Source organism: Dermacentor albipictus, chromosome 7, assembly GCF_038994185.2.
Source record: "Dermacentor albipictus isolate Rhodes 1998 colony chromosome 7, USDA_Dalb.pri_finalv2, whole genome shotgun sequence".
NCBI lineage: Eukaryota > Metazoa > Arthropoda > Arachnida > Ixodida > Ixodidae > Dermacentor > Dermacentor albipictus.
In genome coordinates, this window is record NC_091827.1 from 91,006,396 (window position 1) to 91,026,621 (window position 20,226).

General features: G+C 50.7%; 1 protein-coding gene across 7 annotated transcripts in view; it reads left to right on the forward strand.

The window, feature by feature from the left end:
- The window catches only part of LOC135916780 (acyl-CoA:lysophosphatidylglycerol acyltransferase 1-like), a 151,504-nt gene that overhangs the window by 68,180 nt on the left and 63,098 nt on the right, over positions 1 to 20,226 (forward strand). The window contains exon 1 of one of the 7 annotated variants that reach the window (XM_070522450.1): positions 15,967 to 15,990. The exons of the other annotated variants lie outside the window; for them this stretch is intronic. The gene's annotated coding sequence lies outside the window, so the exon portion shown is untranslated. Of the gene's footprint in view, positions 1 to 15,966; positions 15,991 to 20,226 lie in introns of those variants that run through there. 7 annotated transcript variants of the gene reach the window in all.

The following is a 20,226-nucleotide window of genomic DNA, read 5'->3' on the forward strand; positions in this document are numbered from 1 at the left end:
GCGCTCAGTATGAAGGGGTATCTCTGAACAACGTTCTCCTGACCGGCCCTGACCTGACGAATAACCTTGTGGGGATTTTGATACGCTTCCGGCAAGAACCAGTTGCGGTTACAGCGGACGTCCAGCAAATGTTCTACAGTTTCATGGTTCGCGAGGACCATCAGAACTACCTGAGGTTCCTCTGGTTTAAGGATAACGATATCTCCAGAGAAATCATAGAGTGCCGAATGAAGGTTCACGTTTTCGGCAACAGCCCATCGCCAGCTGTTTCAACGTATGGCCTTCGACGGACTGCCCAACAAGCTGCCCCACGATTTGGCGAAGATGCCAGGAAGTTCGTTGAAAGAGATTTCTACGTCGATGATGCACTTAAGTCTCTTCCGAGCGAAGAAGATGCCATTAGTCTGCTGCAAAGAACACAGAAAATGCTTGCAACGGCTAACATAAGGCTGCACAAGATAGCTTCGAATAGGCAGAATGTGCTGAATGCATTTCCTCGAGAGGACCACGCCCAGGGACTGAAGAACCTCGACTTCGGCACAGACGCGTCGCTTACGCAGAGAAGTCTCGGTCTGCTGTGGGACATAGGCGACGACAGCTTCGTCTTCAGAGCTCCTCGTCAGGACAGGCCATATACGCGGCGAGGAGTCCTGTCGACCGTCAACAGCCTTTACGATCCACTAGGGTTTGTGGCTCCAATAACGGTTCAAGGCAAGTACCTTCTCCGTGACCTCGTGACGAAGGGTTATGACTGGGACACACCGCTTTCGGACGAGAAAAAGCAGAGATGGGACGAGTGGAAGAACTCTCTCCAGACACTACAACACCTTCACGTGCGAAGAACGTATGCGCCAGTCTCGACGCTTGAAGCCGAAAGCAGGGACATTCATGTATTTTCAGACGCGTCCACAAGGGCCGTCGCAGCTGTGGCATATCTACGCGTGACTGACAAGCAAGGAAACAGACACGTCGGATTTGTCATGGGAAAGGCCAAGCTTGCTCCACAACCAGAACACACCATCCCAAGGCTTGAGTTGTGTGCAGCAGTGCTTGCTGTAGAGATGACCGATTCTATACTGCGAGAATTCGACTTCCAGCCGAACTCGGTCACGTTCTACACGGATAGCAAAGTGGTCTTGGGTTACATATACAACGAAACAAGAAGGTTCTACGTGTATGTGACCAACAGGGTGCAGCGGATACGTAGCAGCACGCAACCTGAACAATGGAAATACGTTCACACAGACGAAAATCCAGCAGACCACGCCACTAGAGCGATTCCAGCGGCACAGCTTAAGAGCACGAACTGGTTGTGCGGACCTGATTTTCTCTCACGACGAGAAGAGGAAGCACGGTCGTCGAGCTTCATCCTCTTAAATCCTGACGAAGACAAAGAAATACGCCCTGAAGTCTGCACTCTGGCGACGGAGGTGAACAAACGACAGCGACTCGGAGCTGAACGCTTTCATAGACTCTCGAACTGGAAATCTCTCACTCGTGCTGTAGCAAGTCTGATCCAGGTTGCCCATCGCGCAAAGAACGCATCACAAGGAGAGGTAGCTCCCGTTGAGGCGCTCTCCAAAGCCAGGCTCGTCATCATTCGCGCAGTACAGCAGGACGCATTTTATGAAGAGATATGCTGTATCCAGAGAGGAGAGAAGGTTCACAAGACAAGCTCGCTTCGAAAGCTTGACCCATTCTTAGACGCCAACGGCTTGATCCGCGTCGGCGGCCGCTTGAACAGAAGCGACCTTCCAGACGATGAGAAACACCCTCTCTTATTGCCAGGTCGGCACCATGTGGCGACGCTTCTCGTGCGCCACCACCATGAATGCGTGCAACACCAGGGCCGACACTTCACAGAAGGAGCCGTACGAGCTGCTGGGTATTGGATCGTCGGAGGTAAAAGGTGCATCTCATCCGTGCTGCAAGCATGCATTTCATGCAAGAAGCTGCGAGGGCGCTTTCACGACCAGAAGATGGCTGACCTTCCGGCAGACCGAATCAGCACAGATCCTCCTTTCACGAATGTTGGAATCGATGTTTTCGGTCCCTGGATGATTGTCTCTCGTCGAACGAGAGGTGGTGTTGCAAACAGCAAGCGCTGGGCAGTCATGTTCACTTGCTTAAGCATTCGCGCAGTGCACATTGAGCTGATCGAATCAATGGATACGTCGAGTTTCATTAATGCCTTCCGAAGGTTCCTAGCAGTGCGAGGGCCCGTCAAGCTAATACGCTCTGACTGCGGGACCAATTTTATCGGAGCCTGCAGAGAACTTGGAATCAGCGCAGAGGGCATTCATCGCTCACAAATAGGCAAGTTCCTCAGCGGAAACGGCTGCAAATGGATATTCAATCCACCGCACGCGTCCCATATGGGTGGTGCGTGGGAGCGGATGATCGGCATTGCACGCCGCATTCTTGACTCAATGCTCATGCAGTCACGTCATCAACGACTCACGCATGACATTCTTGCAACCTTTTTGGCAGAAGTTGCGGCCATCATTAATGCCAGGCCCATAACTCCTACTTCGTCTGACCCCGAAGATCCCACAATCCTAACTCCGGCGACACTCTTAACCCAAAAACACGGAAGCGCATCTGTAACAACTGGGCAGTTAGATACAAGCAACCTCTACAAACGGCATTGGCGTCTCGTGCAAAACCTGGCTGACGAGTTCTGGAAGCGCTGGCGCACAACGTATGTCACTACTTTGCAACAACGCCGAAAATGGCAAGCAGCAAAACCCGACCTCAAAGAAGGCGACGTCGTTCTACTCAGGGATAAAGAAGCAACCCGCAACGACTGGCCCGTCGGAGTGATTACACGAAGCCTGCCCAGCGCAGATGGAAGGGTGCGCAAGGTCGAGCTGAAAACAGCCAAAGACGGGGTTGTGAAAACATTCTTCCGACCAACAACAGAAGTTGTGCGTTTGCTGTGACCGTGATATAGTGGTGGCGTCTTAACAACGAAAGACACCAGACGGGGAGTGTTCTGTGCGCGTCGCGAATGCACGGCCAGACTTTTCTTTCAAGAGGGAAGCGAGCCTTCCTTACTTTTATGGCTTTCTCTTTCACTGGTCCCCCGCGGACTCCAAGCTGTGCGCGAGAGAAAGGACCCCGCTCCCTCCGTTCGGTTCCTGAAAGTCACCCAGTGACGACGCTTCGGGGTGTCGGCTGTTGTTTCCCGTGCCTGGGGGCGGCGACGGGGATGGAAACCGCAGTTGGAAAAGCGCGGGACGGGCAGACTCGCCCCACCAGCCCTAGAGACCGGACCACTTTTTTACGGGGCTAAAACTGAACGTTTTGTGTATTTTTAACTTGCTTTTTTGACCTTCTCAGTGTAATTAAAGTTTGTTTTAAATGTTCAACTGCGTTCGACCCGTTATCTAGCTGGACAGCGGACGCTTTGATCCCGTCAAGTGCGATCCGCGAGGCCAGCATACGCATACTTAGACCTACTCCCTGAGGAGTTGCTGGGTGAATTTTTGTGCGACCGTGCTGGTTTCACATCTTTTTTAAAAATTTCGAAGCCCTCGGAGTTTTCTGAACAACAAAAATGACATTAATTAAGTGTCTGGGCACATGCACAATAACGAAGAATGGTGGCCGTCGAAGACGGTCGATTCGCAACGTCGCGATGCCATTTGCAGCCACGAGGACGAGGTTTAAGCAAATCAGTGCAATTAGCATCATTCCCGTGCTAACTCATTAGCCGCCGAATCCCGCAGCTCCCGTAGCCACAAAGGGGTTCGAAAAAATAAAGAAAAAAGCTCGAGTGCACTTCAGCCGACCGACGCCTTCGTTGGCCACGGCATCCGAGGATCGCGCGGCTTCCTGACTGCGAGAGATGGAACAAAAAAAAAATAAACTGTTTGCGAAACGCGAGTGGGAATGCGGAGAAGCCGAAGCGGCGGACGTCCTCCGTCTTCTATTCCGGCGCCGTGTCGTCGCATTCCGGCCGCTGAATAGTTAATCACCGCCGGCGCGCGCTCTCGAATAGCTTCCCAGGGTGCACCGTACATCGGACACTGCGCTGTAGGGACAGGTGCGGCGATTGCTGTGCGAGCGTTTGGAAGTCCCGAGTCGGACACGCGATGCGATGTGCTGCGCTGCCGTGGTTTGGTAGCGCGGAGCCCGGGAGGGAGGGGGCGGGGTGAGGAGGCGGTTTTATTTCTTGTTGATTTAACATTCTTCGTCGGAAAACCCCGGCTGACGGGCACAGCGTTATGCAAGGCGTTATGCAAGGCCGTGTTTGACCGTCTTTGACAGTCAGTCACACGACACTGCGTCGTCGGGCATTTAAGCGTCAGCTGCGACGAAATTTCCACTCCGTCTACGTGTTAAAACTTGGGAGATCTCCAGCGCTTTGGGGACGGCGCTCCAGCGTGGAAGTGACGCCAGGCGATAGTGAATTGTGCAACCATCCTGATACGCGGCACCTAGACGCAGCGCCTGTTATCAATGTTCCGGATTCTGAGTCATTTCCGGTCACCCCTAACGGCGGCGTTTCCCTTTTCTGAGGTTTCGGTATCGAAAGCGTAAATTTTTTAGGAGCTTTTCGTGTCGTGTCCACTCCTGTTTCAAACGTAAAACTTTGCGCGGAGATAGCCGTTTACCTGCGCTGTGCGAAACGGTGCTTTTAAGGTAACCATTAACAACTCTTTATTTACTTTATATACTACGTACATTTTCCAGTATTCGCACCGACGTTCTGCTTAGGTACTTAACAGATCCTCGTGAAACTCACTCTCCTGAGCAAAGCTGTTCCTCTATTTCAACCCTCTAGCGAAGCTCTTCTACGCCGGCTTTTTGTCTCTTAGCGCTCATTCTTAACAAAAAGAGTTCTGGCGTTCTTAAGCGCCAAAACTGCGATCCGATTATCGAGCACAGCCGGAGCGGGGGAATCTAGGATTAATTTTGACCGCCCTTCGTACGCTACACCAAGCGTGCGATAAGCTTACCCGGGGAATCGGTGCGCATAGTGTCGCGTATCCGCCTACCCGCGTCATTTTCCCCTTTTTCCTTAGTGCGGAAAAAAAAAAACGAGCGCGTCTCGAGACGTTCGCGCAGGCGAAGTTTTGGGCGTGCTCGCCTCGCAAAAGAAAGAAAAAAGAAAAGAGAACAGGCGTCGGTCCGCGCGCGGGATCGACGTCGCGCTAACCGGCCGCGCACACCCGGCTTCCCGGGCGCGTCCGCTCGCGGGCCCTACAGGATGCCCGCTGTTTATGGCCCCCCTAATATTCGCATCCCGGAGATAAGTGCGCACTGCTGACCGCGGCGTTGCGCTGGCACGCTGCAAGAACGGCACGTGCCATCACGTGGGGCCGCCTCGGCGCATTCAGAAAAGAGGCGAGTGTAAGTGTAGCGTTGCCTGTTCGCCGGCCACGACGACGCCAAGACTCGAGGTCTGGCCGCCGCCTGAGGAAGGCCAGCTACGGTGGGGCTATAGTCCCCCCCCCCCCCCCTCCCCTCGCCACCCTGGACTCCAGCAAGGACATTTAATAAAGCTCTCTCTCTCTCTCTCTGCCTGTTGCTCGAGCTATAAACTTAAAACAGCTCGAGGATTGGACATAACGAAGGCACGCACGAGCGCACGCGCTCAATATGAAGCAAACGATATTTCGGACATTGCGCCGGGCGTTTTATTTTTTCTTTTTTTTACACTATATGAAATGTTTATAAAAAAAATTGCCTGCGTCATATGGCACAATTCTACTATTCGAGCTGGATTGCTTGAAGAGGTGGACGTGCAGAATAAATCGAAGTCGGTGGTTGACTGGTTAACAAATACAAACTAATTAGGTTTTTTTAACTAATCACTTTACGGTGCGTGTTGTAAACTACGAATTACAGCTGATGAGTTTGCGAGGCACGTCTTGTGCAAACGAATTCTGAGGACGCCGCTGGTTTGGATGTACGGGCAACGCGAAAGCTGAGCAGAATATGTAACTGCTTTTCCCACCCGCCGCAGTTGCTCAGTGGTATGATGTTGGGCTGCAAAGCACGAGGCCGCGCCATCGAATTTCGGCCACGGCGGCCGCATTTCGATGGGGTTTAAATGCGAGAAACACCCTTGTACTTCTTTGATTTAGGTGCACGTCCATCCAGGTGGTCCAAATGTCCTAAGTCCCCCTTTGCGGCGTGCCTCATAATTGCAAAGTGGTTTTTGGCACGGAAAACCCCGTAATTTTAACTGCTGCTCCACTCGCTTTACGGAGGTAACACCGTTTTCCGAATTCAAGCACAAGATTAACCGAAACGCCAATGCATTTCGCCGCACAGTTTGGAAATAAATCTCTTGAATCTCAATTTGCCGGTGCTAGCTGGAATCGGCTAGCGCAACACAGCCATGACTGGAGATCGCTGGGAGCAGCCTTCGTCCTGCAGTGGACATGAAAGAATGGGTTGCTGCAGGTGATCGCGAAACTGCTTTCATACAGAGAATCCATTCCAATTTAATACGCCTCGCCAGCTCACCGGCGAAAATTACTAAGATACAATATGCACCGTAATTGTGATTATTTAGAAACTGAATTAGTGAAACAATTCATAGTTTTCCTAACACGCATTTCAATTTTTTCTGCCAGTATTGTCCACCTCTTCGAGTAATCCAGCTCAAGCAGTAGTATCGTGCTAACTCCCACAGGCCATCAAAAAAGAAAAAAAAAGAGAAATGGCTTCTTCTGTTTATTGAGTCTCTGGTCAAAGGAGAGGAAAAGGTAAACCAACGTGCGCGAAATACCGCGAGAAAATTGATCACCGCTTATGCTCACAAATAGATGCGTTTTATTCGGAGTATTGCGACACCGACGGCTAACTCATTCGCGAAAGCGAGAATTTATCATACGTATGACAAATGTTCCCTCTCGTGAACCTTCCGCCACCTTCCGGGCTTCCGCTCAACTGATTGTTACTGACCGTGGCTTCCGAGATTAAAAAGCACGCGCTGTCAGATCTCTGAGGTCATGCGCTCACTCTTACATGTATGACCCTTGTGGATCCATAAGGCGCTTCGTAGGTGTGCGGTACATTTCGTCGATGATGTAGGGTTGTTATTGCTGTATGTTTTAAGCTTTTAGAACCATATACTTAGCCTCATGTCAATTCCTAATTTATTCATTTCGTTAGCTTCCTGTTACGTGTTTGAGAGCCTGTGTTACTTATGCGCCATAAGACCGTAAATAATGCTATCTTTAAACTACTGGCCAGCAGTGCCGTAGGTTCGGTTACCGATTTGGCGTCCAGGTTTCAGAATACCCCCCCTCCGCGCCAAATGGTTTCGATGTTGACGTACTTACATGTGTCACGCTCGGCCATCGTTTGTGTCTCGTGCGACTTATTGAGTCCGCTTCGTTTTTCTGCCGCCATTATGCTATTTCACCTCCGTTGCTTTCAGCATCATACTCCAGTTGTTTTTTAGAGTCTGTACCGCGTTCGCATTTGGCACAGCTCCTTCCTACGCTGTTTCTAGACTGTAGGGGCGTGCGGACGGTAGTTCTTCGAGCGGAATCGAAAACTTTCGAATTGTCTGCAAGTAATGCACAACCGAATTGCCTTCAATGTCGGGCAATTTTCACATCCAGCTAATTCATAACTTTTAAAAATTTGTCAGTGCACTGCGTGTTATAAAACATAGTATACGAAAAGCAAACAAGGAGAATCAAGAAGAACCCCGAGTAGTCAAAAGTAATTCGGAGTCCCCCACCACGGTGTGCCTCGTAATCGCATCGTGATTTTGCCACTCGAAACCACATATATTAAATTAAGCACTTTATTCGCTAACTTGGAGCTCTTCGGAGTGCACTAGCTCAAGCAAAATGTATAACCATGTGGGCCAAATGACGTCATCTGTGTATACTTTAGCGACCAAAACAAAAATGCGTGTCCTCTGCGGTGATGGCAGAGCGAAAAAAAAAAAAAAAACTCTCTAGTTCGAATGGCAGTGGCAGATGGCGCCACTGCTGTATCAAAAGTGTTCTAGCAAAACGTATTTACGTTTATCTTGAGGAGACGACACAAGTGCTACATTTATAAATGGTAAAAGAAACACCTACTGCCGAATCCCATATCCAAACAAAATGTTATTGCTGTTGCGCCTGGTTTATCCTAAAAGTCACTCCCTAAGAGGCGCAGCGTACACAAGTGCGTTACGTCCACTTTGGATGAGATGAAAGTTATCGAAATTTTTCTTCTATTAGTTTGGCCTCAATTTCACGTTTGATCGGGCGCAGTCGATGCCGTTAACTATTCGAGAATAATTCGCATTTGTACGCGATAGCGCCAAGCTCCCCGTATCGCAGAACATACGGCGTCGGCGGAGTTCTCCGTGAGCGAAAATTTCCGTGTGTGTGTGTGTGTGTGTGTGTGTGTATATATATATATATATATAAATATATATATATATATATATATATATATATAATATGACGTGCCTTGCTTTATGACATGCGGCATAGAGTTTCTCACTATAACACCGAGAGGGTAATCTGGCGCCACCGTCTATGGGAGTTTGTTAAGGGAGCACCGTGCCGTCATGGGAATGACGGTATATGTCTCTGCGAAGCTCGTGTTGGCTGGTGTTGTAAGAGGCTTCGTCTAAAACGTGGATATGGCTACGCAAATAACGCGTTCTCAAAGTAAAATCTTCATAAAATGTTTCCCTTCACGCATATTACATCTTTACTCACCCACGATGCATGACCAAGCGAAGAAAAGCAAGAACAGACGACCAACTGTTTCAATACGAGCGCGAAGCTTTTCGTCTGTCCTCCAACTTTAGCGGCCCGCTGATACTTTTTACGTAACATGTAGTCGTACACACAATAACAAGTTCTCATAGTTAAATAAAACATGTTTTCGCGTAATAATAAAGCTAAAACAGCTTTTCACGTGCTGTTTTAGTAGAAAATGAATCATTGTACGTGACAGACGGAACGGTACTTGCCAAGCGCGTCTTCAAGGTGTCGTGTCTCTACGAGAACGATGCCAATCCGAATCCACAATATACCGGCATTCCCATGCATACCACAGCGCAGCAGCGCCAGATTTCCCTCTAGGTAATGCAGTATGACATGCGGTGTATGTCGGTGATGTTGCCACACCATTCTACCGCTAAAGTTGCTCATACCTTGTCTTACATTCTTTACAAAGTTCTCCCTCGAAATTTTGAGGATGACAGCCCACAAACAAATGTCTGGAACAAAACACCGACGGCGCATGCCTTTTATGTTAATTCTCGAACTCAAAAAATAAGTGCGAAACAATAACAGAAATCTGGACATGCGGTAAACTTTTTACCGTGGCTGTGCACTACCTGCAGGATCGCCCCGCGCAAGAGGCCGCGTTTCTACCGGAAAGCTCGCATTCGTGCATAGCGTTCGCCGCCGTCGCTTTCTGGCAAACATTACGGCTTCGTGAGCTGCACTTGCCGGGAAGCGTGAGAAGCAGTCGGGGAACTTCGAATGCTGTCGCGCTCCACTCTTAAGGGGGAAGCTTAAGCGTGCTCCAAGTTTGTCTAATTAATTAAATGACTGCTACTCGACTGCATGACTGAATTGAATGCGATTCGTTATCGGAAAGTTTTGAATATTTGCACACTTCTACTGTTTCTGGATAAAAAAAAAAAGAAGGTGCGGCCTGCCGCGTGCGTCGGAGATGCTGTCAAGCAGACGGCGACTGTTGTCTGGGATCGGCGCAGAAAGCGTGCGAGGAACGCGCTTGGAAAGGCCGTCGCCCAGGAAACCGACGCGTCCCGTCCCCCGACCGCTGGCGCCGTTCGGCTCAGGCAAGCGGCAGCCCGCCTGGCGTGACAGGCCGCACCTTTTTTACAGCCCAGCTGTTAAGGGCTAGTTCCCCCAGGACCGTCTCCGCGTGTAGACACGAAACTCGCCACAAGTGGGCCGATCCCGAAGGTAGTGCAATGTCGGGCCGACCCACGGATGAGTTCAGGTCGCCATTGCCCAGATACACAGCTTCGCTGATCATCCTTCTTCACAGACAGGAAGGCCACTGGGTTGTTTTCTTTTTTTAATCCAGCGGCCGTGTCAGTACAGACTGATAAGGATATTGCACTGGTGCTCTTGTTCATCCGGTTAGACTTCACATCTATTTAAAACAAAATTTCAGTCGATTCTCTTGCAGCCACCCTGTGTCACCTTCTTTTAGTGGTATCGTTCCAACTAGCCCGGTCTGGTTTGCTGTTATAGACATCACACGGAAGTATGGCCCCTTGCTAAAGCTCTGAGGCACAGTGTAGCTTCCGCGCTTAAAGAGCAAAAAGAAAGAGCGAAACAAAAGAGAAAAAAAAATATTGCTACTGTCGTACTGTCGTTTACACTTCCGCACGAAAAATTTTGAATAGAATAAAAGAATAGAGCAGGCCAAGAGACTCCCTCACTACGCGCCTGTTTACTCGGACGCATTCGGTGCCAACGGGGCATCCGGCAAATAGCCAAATGGTTGGCCTATCGTCACTTACACATGCACGAATCTCGTTTCCCCAGTCGCGCCGTATGCAAGTTGCCCCTGCTCTCTCTCGCTCTGTGCGTTATCGCGAAAAGCGCGGCGCGCGAGAAAGTTGCGCCTTGACCGCATTTCGGCGCCACATGTCGTACCGGTCTGTCTGGACAGAACGCGCGCATGCGGGGAATTGTGCCCCTTGGATGCTCGCGCGCGTCTTCGGTTTCTTCTGGTTTTCTCGCGTCCTGCCGGCGTCTTCGAGAAAGAGAGCGAGAGTGTAGGTGGGATAGCGAGAGAGAGAGAGACGCCATCCGCAGGCGCGCCCTTGACACACGCGACCGCATCCGGAACGGCGGCCCCCACTTCATCCAGACGACCCTTCCCCCTCTCCCCTTCCCCTTTAGTTTCTAAGGTCCGTTGATAACTGGGCCTGCGCCGAAGCGGCGCGGCGGGGGGGGAGGGGTCGCCGCGTCTGGTCTGTGCGTGCATGAGTTACCAGTGGCCCATAAAGCGGCGGGCCGCCATGTCGGCTCCGTCGCCGTTTGGTTACGAAACGATGCCTGCGCGCGCTCGCACGCTCGCCGGCGGGAGCGTTGGGTGCGGGCGCACGACTTGGGAGGAACGTTGCATATGCATGTTGGCGAGCAGAGGCGACGCCGGGCGGGAAATCTTGCGGCGGGGTGTGCACACGGATCGGAGACGTTGCGCGAATGCGCTCGGCGCTTCTGGCAGCACCGTACCCACACCGGCAGACCGCGCACGTGAAAGTGCGTGCGCGTTTGCACACAGATAAGGGGGCGCGCACGCCGATCGAGCATTGCGTACGGCTCTCCCCGTTAACCGCCTTCGCGGTTGAGTTTACGGGTCGCGGTACTGTCGCGCGGGCGTGCTGCAGCTTAAGGCGGCCTCTGTTGCATGCGCGCCCTGCGAAACCGCGTGCTCGTTAACCGCGCGTCTGATCTTTCAACATCTCCCTTCTCTCCGTGTAGTGTCGAAATGAGCGTTCGGGGTGCACGACACGGTGGACGCGCTGCACTGGACTTCTCGCGCTTGCACTTTTTGGTCGTTTCCCGCCGGCCGTGTGCCAGTTGACGACGTCGATCGACTGATCGTGTATACGTATGTGCTCTCAATTGCCGGTTTGACCCGGACTCCTCCATACCCGCTACCTGGACGCTGTGCAGCTATCGGACGCGTAGCGTGGCGAGACACTGGCCGGAGAAGTCGTCTGTCGCAATTTTCGCGAGAACTCTAGCGTTGCGTGTGCATAAAAGCGCCCTCCTGACCGCTATCGGCTGCCAGAGCACTTTCGCTGACACCGTCGTGTATTGCGGCGGAAAAACTTCTGGCAAAGCTACCATCGGCGTCTGTTTTGAGTCTGTTGCTTCTTTTTGCTCCGACCAACCGGTCCTCTACGAATATTGGAAATTTCGAATACCGTTCGAATAGTGTGTAACGCCACCGTGACTGTGGTGACGGCGAGGTCCAGGTCGGGCCGGTACGCGGTGGTGAGCACAAGCTCGGCCGCACGGTCGCCGTCTTCGCCGATTCCTCGGCATTTACCTGCACGCCCGTGGCCACGCAGCGTCTCGCAATAAGCGCGTGGTGGCGGCTCACCGCCACTCAGCCGCCAAAGGTTCCGCTATTCCACACGCATTCGATTCGACAATTCACTATTCGAAGTTGTCGAATATTCGTGTCTATTTCGAACATAACGGATAACAACACTCACTGGAGTCACCGAATGGTTCTGTTGCGAGAGAGCCGCGGTTGTCGCGCAGGTGCGGGCAGTTCCTCAGCATCCGGCTAATAATTAAAGCACAATAAGTTCAACTCGTTCACTAACAACGCCTCCCCTTAAGCAACCCGCATACCAATTCGTTGTCTCGATTAAGGCAGGCTGAAACTTTTTAACCGGTCTGGCCATATTTGCATCGCTTTAGAAACGATTCGCGGTGTACCGCGCTTCTTTCCACTCTGTGTGTTCGTAGGGTGGTGTGTTTCTCCCTTGTTTGAACTCTATAGGTTTTAAGAAAAAGAAAGATCGATGCCAGCGTTGGACGTCGCTTGGCGAAAAATCATTCCGAGTACCAACCGCGCAGGCCACCCGAGTGGCGCAGAGTCATTACTGAAGTAACTAAATTTTTCAAAGTAACATGCGTCAGAAAAATCGTAAAGTACGTTCTACACACAATCTACAGGCAGGATAGCGTCGGATGTAATTTGAGTATACGACAAAACATAATTCTGTTACGCGAAAAGTCAAACACAAATCTCTTTTCGAGCATTTGTGCCATTCGTAGGGCGACCACGGCCTCCAAGATTTGGGGGCGCTATTCTCGGAGGCCATGGAGCAACACCTCCAGATGGCGCTCGCCTTCGTGCATTAATATATATATATATATATATATATATATATATATATATATATATATATATATATATATAATATATATATATATATATATATATATATATATATATATATATATATATATATATATATATATATATATATATAGGGTGTTACGTGCCAAAACCACTTTCTGATTATGAGGCACGCCGTAGTGGGGGACTCCGGAAATTTCGACCACCTGAGGTTCTTTAACGTGCACCTAAATCTAATACCCCTGTCACACGGACGCGGCTAAAGCCCTTTTAATTCCCTTCAACCAAGAACGTCTTTATCTCGAGGGAGATACGCGCTGTGTCGCACGGCAGTCCTTTAGCAAAGGAAGTTCCTAGCGATAGGAGATGGAAGATCTCCCCTTGCAGACTGAAGGGAGTACTCTTGTTCCCAGCGTGCTTGAATTTCGAGTCAAGAAATCACCCTCATTTTCATTAATTTCACGTTTACCAGCAATTATAACTGTTTTTTATTGCATATAATATAGTATTTGAGCACTGACAAAGATGTTTTAGTTGAGCAGCTACATTCGACTCTCGAACGGGCCGTTCTCAGAATGGCTGCTGCATTTGCCCTGACTGCGCCATTTTTTGGTCAACGCGATCGCACGTGTTGCGCATGCGGAATGAGTGATTCACGTCTTTCCCAAGGATTTTTAGCAATATATAATGTTTCTTTTATGACTGCGTACGAGGTGAGCAGCGCCTAATGGGCCCCCAGAGGCAGCTTTCAAAAGCTCGCTTTATAGGCCATGTGACAGGGCGCTAACTCCTTTGAGGTGGAACTCCCTTGCGGTCCTTAAAGGGAAGGAAGTTTGAAGGAGATCCGAGTTGCCCGTGTGACACGGGTATATTAGTACGCGGGTGTTTTCGCATTTTGCCCCCATCGAAATGCGGCCGCCGTTGCCGGGATTCGATCCCGCGACCTTGTGCTCAGCAGCCTAACACCATAACCACTGAGCAACCACGGCGGCTATGTCTTCGTGCATAGCGTTCGGCGTCAGCGTTTCCCCGCAAACATTGCGGTTACATAAGCTGCAGTTGCCGCGTAGCGTGAGAAGCAGTCGGTCATCTTTGAATGCTATTGCGTTCTAGTCTTAAAAGGCGAAGCTCAAGCGTCTTCGCAATCTTGTTTGCATTGTTGCCGTGTGCCAGCAACAGAGAGCATAAGTTGTTTCGAAGAACTAATGAAGAGGCTATATTTCGCTCCATATAGACATGAAAAAAAAAAGAAAGAAAAAACTTTATGTGATCTATATTCAAAGGCGGCATTTCCCGAATAACCGGGTTCGATTCGGAAACCTCACCGTTCGAACACGCCTATTCCCACCGCGATGTTATCTCTCGAAATGTGAGGCATCGATCGTGCACCGAGTTCGCACGGTGATATAGGTGTCGAAACTGCGGCCGCCGCCTCCGAGCCCGGCCGCTCGCTCGAGCGCTCGTTCCCTCGGAGGCGCCCAACAACAACAACAACAACAAAGGCCGGGTGTGGTGCGCCGACCTTTTGGCGGTAATGGTTGGGAACTGGGGCGCGGCGATTGCGCGGGCAGTTAAGACGGCGGCGGCGTTGCGCGCCTGCTGCGAGTGTGTGTCAAGGGTTTTCTCCACGCGGTCTGCCAGATTGCCGGCGCGTGCAGGGGTGTCGAATTCGGCCATCGCGATGCGGTTCCGGTTCGCGACGCAAAGCTAACCGTTCGTGCAGCTGGACCTGCTGAAACATTGCCTCACCCTGTTCCGCTATTCTTTCCAGTTGATAAGCGTTCCGTATTCGTGAAGTCCGTATCGTTCTCCCGTAGACTGTTACGGAAATACCTTGTAACGGTTGGGTAGCGTACTGAAAAAATAATAATAACATATGGGCCCGTATTCACAAATTCATTCATCGCGTTCGAATTGTTCGTAAGAGAAAACGCCTCTTTTTGCTAAATATCGCGTCACTTGTAGGCTTTGTGGAGGTAATCTCGCACAGCGCTTTTGTTTACCGCGCTAAGGAAAAAAAGCAGCTGTAGGCCGTCGACTCATCTTGCCGTCTGCGACGGGTTGGCGAAGCCTATACGGCGACGTGATGCGCACGGAGGCTGCACGCATAATCGAGGTCTCTGATCACGTGACGTGCGTTCCCTCGCGCGCGACGACCCGTCTGTCTTCGCTAATAGTCCGCGATGAACGTGTATTACCCCCTTTGCCGCCCGGTCGCTTCGTCGTCGTCTCGTGGAAAGTTGGACGGCGGCCATCGCAGGGGGCACCCTGTGCCAGCGCGCGTGGTCGGGCACTGTTATTATTTATTGCTGCCCCGTGGCTCGGAGAACGACCCGCAGCAGGAAAAGAGAGAGGGAGAGAAGCGGGCGCTGCCCTTCCCTCGCTGTTTACCAACGCTCTTACGTCACTGAACTCTGGCCCGTCTCGGCTGTCGACTACATCGCATCGCGCTGCCGATTCAAGCCGCGGCGTTGCGTGGGCAGCGCTAACGCCGCGGCGCATGCGCAGAGCGGGCTTTCCAGTTTTTGTCCTCCGACGTCTTACGATTTTGCCGATTACGGGAGCCGTGCTTGACGCTTTGCCCAACTGCCATACGTCCGATAGATTGGTGTGTGTCGCGTCAGTGTTATCGCCGAAAAAATATCGAGGTCTACGGCAAGGTCAGTTCACGCAGTCGCCAAGCTTTGGACGAAAAACGGGCCACACCCAGTTGTGAGCGATATCGACTAAAGGCGGGTAATGGTATTGTTGCGATTGAAGCGCGACTAAGCGAGGAAGGAATCGACAGTATTAAGAAAAAAAAATCCAGAAAGAAATCCATAAAAAAAAAGACACGAGGTTTATATTATTCAAACAAAACGCTCTGGAAAAACGCGCTCCTGAAGTTCGTCTGTTACGATACGCCCCCTCAAACGTTTCGCTCCTTGCGTGTCATTTCTGAATTCCGGTTGCGCGAATAGTACGCTCGCCCAGCGCGGTGTTTGCGGGGCGTGTCGCATCGCGAGTCGAGTTGTCCAGCGAAATGCGTTCACGACAAGTGCGCCGGACAGGCATCAACTTCAGCGCTCTTCGTGCGAACTGCTGTCACCGCCTGGCTCACACCTAAGGAGCACCTGGGATTGCGCAGTGTACGCAAAGGGGGTACGTACGTTCAGGCGACGAGTTTCCTCGACAAGCGAGACTCGAGCTGATTTGTAGAAAATGTTGGCTGTCGTCTCGTATAGGCGCCGTATGTTCCCCCCTCGTAATATTTTCGTGTAAAGTGTTTCAAGTTGTTCGGAACAGACATCACTTTTTTTTTTTTGAAAACTAGAACTATATCAACCGGAATATGCCTCCACCCTAAACGTAAATCTAGATCGCCCCAATATTACAGAAAGGGCGCATAATTGTGACATACGCAAAGCAAGACTCGTGTTTTTTTTTTTTAATTTTGAGCAAAAGCTCTACCTATATTCAAATTTTTTAAGAAGTTACGGTATGTGCGTATGTTCCCGAGTCATCCTTATGTTGAGGCAGTTAGGCATCAGTGTTGATCGCGCATTTTCATTGTTATGCACAAGGTTCCAGCGCTTAGTACTGATGTAGGTTTTTTTTTTCGTTGCCACAGTTGGTGCGGATTCTGGGTCGCGATGCACAATTCTCGTTTTGTGCTTTGCATCCGATAAAACTCAGTTATTATCAAAAATTCAAACATTAATAGGAATATTGTTGTTCGAACGCGAAATCACTATCAATGTGGAGCACCGCGCTGCACATTAGAGTGCCCGACATACCTGACATACAAACAAATATAGATGCGGACCCGTGTCGAGTAAAAAGAGAAGAGATGTTTAAAATTACCGCCATAATTGCAAGCTCCTGCAAAAAAAAAAATGCGCCAATAACAAAAATGACGTCACTCTTTTTCTCGCCAGATGTGGCATCACTTCCGTTTTATCTTTCCTTCCGCCGGAAGTGTGCCCTCCCGACATAGATGGCGCTAAGTTCCATAACCCGTTGATGAGCCACCATTTTCTGAACGTGGGAGCTTGTATGAAAGGTCCGCTATCACGTATACATTTAACTCGAGTGAAGCAGCAACAATGCTAGTAGCGACATCTGGTGAAGCAGTGTCTAACTAGATGACGGGCAAAAGGAATAGAATATTCTGCTGGTCTACAATATTCTACTTGAATGCTGGTGTTAAGCATGAGTATCAACATATTCATTACACTGCAGTACCGTTATATTTTTTTTACACGATAACACTGACGCGCCACGTCAAAAAAAAAAAATTGCTGAAATATTGTAGTTGGACAAAATGCCACTAGATGTTGGTACCAGCGTTGCTACTGCCGTCCACGGCTGCGGCAACCCGGTTATCAGCAAATGTTAAAAAGTTTATGGGCAAACTTTAAACAAAGGAGCTCTGTAATGCCCGTTATCCTGAACGGCGAAAGAATTACCGGTGCCTGGGTACGAAGCGAAGGCCTTGCTTTCTCTCCCGCGCAAAATCAGCGGCGAATACCCGCGCTTGTTTGCAAACCTTCGGGCAGTGGAGCCAAAATCCACGGTTCTGGGGAGCACGTTGGGCGAAAGCGGTGCCTCGGCATGGAGGTTGAGGAGGGAGAGTGTGTAGACCCGGGGTGTGCGTACTTATTGATTTCTTCGGCGCGCGGACCGGACGGCCAATTTACGGCCGAGTGCGCGCCCGACCTCGCCCGACGTTCTTCGCTCGGCGCAGCTGCCGCTCGTGCTGCGAGGGTGGTTTATCGTTTTGTTCGCCTTTCTTGCCGCAGTGTGTTTCGTAAACGCGATGCGCCAGTCGAAGTGTCCGAAGCCTTCGCCCGTTTGTAAGTGCGAGAGTTTTGAGGATTGCGTTTCGCCGGGTCGAGGCTCTTGCTTGCGCAGGCCCCGCGCAGATGTTTGGGCCTTGCTACGCGGATCGATGAATTTGGGAGAGAGTGGCGTCGTTGGAGAGCTTTCGCCCTTGCGGGGCGTAACGTCGAGCTAGTTAAAACTGCGATTTGATTGAACACTGTTTCGGGGATGAACGGGCTTTTTTGTATGGCTACCGAAACGGTCCACCGAAACAGTCAAGCAAAGAAAAAAACGACCTCAAAACGTGCCAAAGAGTGCGAACTAAGAACTTTTTTCAATCTGAGAGAGTGGGGATGGCACTTGCGAATCAGAAAGGTAGTATAGGTCGATATGCGAGTTTAGCTTCGCGCATGCGCATTGCATCTGCGGAACGCCGACCAGTTCACTGGTGTGTGGCGGTCGCAGTAGTACAATGTGGCCTTCTCGATCCGCAACAACTTTCCAGATAAGCATGTTGAGCGAAACTTCACGAAGAAAGAATAATAATAATATTTGGGGTTTTACGTGCCAAAACCACTTTCTGATTATGAGGCACGCCGTAGTGGAGGACTCCGGAAATTTTGACCACCTGGGGTTCTTTAACGTGCACCTAAATCTAAGCACACGGGTGTTTTCGCATTTCGCCCCCATCGAAATGCGGCCGCCGTGGCCGGGATTCGATCCCGCGACCTCGTGCTCAGCAGCCCAACACCATAGCCACTGAGCAACCACGGCGGGTACGAAGAAAGAATAATCGCAATCTTCAGAGCGCAGCTCTAGGCGCCCATTCCTTCGGCACGCGTCGACGTTGTCCCTCCTAACCGAGCGAAGGAGCACAGCGAAGCATGAAAGAGCGAACGCGGAGCGCAGCGGGAGCTGAAAGACGACGATAGCGAAGAGAGTGCTAGGAGGAAAGCGGAGGAGGAGGGTGTGGCGAAAGCGTGAGAAGTGTGGTGCCTCGCAGGACGGGTTCTGCCGCGACGGTGGCTACGAGATGGCGCCAGAGTAGCGCGCGTCGTCTGTTCACCCATGACGGCACCGATACCATATATGCAAACAAAGCGCTGCATGAGCGGAGGTCTGCCTGCGCCGGATGCTGTGAACCGCGCCCACGCGTCACCCTCGCGCTGCCTCTCGCGGTCTCCCGATTAGCGAGGCAGTCGCGCCAGACTTGGCTCCGTCTGCAACGTGCCGCACGAGACTGATTGTCCGCGCCAGCCAATGTATCGCGAAATGATAGCACGTGCAGGACTGCGCCCAAATTAAGCATTAAAAAGTATCGTAACCGTCGGTGAATTTTTCGCAACCACTCCAATGAACGGTGGAAGCGGGAAGCCAGTATCTCACTATAACTCGTTGGTTGCGGGCGCCCAGTATTCAAGGCGGTGCGAGATGCTTGCTCTAGATTTATCTTGATGCTGTAGCGAAAAAAGGACAAAAAGAAAAGATGAGAGAAGAGTCGCAGCGGCTCACACGGGCGCCCAGCGCTGACTCGCCACATAATGTTTATTGCGGGAAGCGCGTACTACCGATGGAAATGTGCGTACGGCCACGGGCAACACAAAACAGGATATACCAGCAGAAGCGCCGGATACAGTAAAGCTCAAGCTGTGCATTCTCTCTCACTGTTCGTACGTGTCTTTCCTATTTGCGTTTCCTGTTGCACACACGCGCGTTTACATTGGTTGTTCGCGCAATAAAGATTGAGTCTTGCGAGTCAGAGCTGGGGGGGGGGGGGGGGGAGGGGGGGTCCGTGTGCGCTATTATCTCTGTTCTCTAGTTCTTGCGCTGGATTTTCGAGATTAGTGTAGACCAAGTATAGCCGGCTAATCCAGCTATTTGGCCGCTCTAGATTTACGATACCGGCGACAATCGTTTACTAAGAGAGCGAGACATATACTTCGAGGTATTCGCGAGGACTCTTTCTCTGTATACATAACCTGAATCTCTTCATCTGCGCATCACTTCGGATAAGACCGTAAATAAGTGAAAGTTATTTTCGAAGCGGACTCGAGTCTGCAGCTTTCCTTCTTCTCAAGATCGCCTCGCTCCTTGACAGGGGACTTTGTAGTGATACGTACATACCAAGAAGATGTAGATCGCGCAGTTGCCGCTGAGTGACACTTAACAGGATTCGTACGGGATGTCGACCATTTAGCACTAAGTTATACTACAACTCCGTGCTGGCGGGAAAGTATAAGTACGAAGCACTGATTTGATCGAACCCGCACAAGCACTAAGCTAACGTTAGCGAAGCTGTGCGATGAACAAAAAATAAAAATAAAAATAGAAACGCACTGCAAACTGAGATTTTAATAACGACAGTGTTTGATGTCAGACCTCTGATGAACGAACAGCGTAGGCCTCATAACTGTTTATTGCACCGTGTTATTGAACATCTTTTTCGTTGGGCGGCTTGGCTAACGCTAGCTGGCGTGTTTTCTGCCGACAACTTCAGAAAACTGCCGTTTGCTCAAGTTGTCGGTGTCTCGCGCGTGCTGCTGGAAGACAGAGAGACGGGTGAGCGGGTACAAT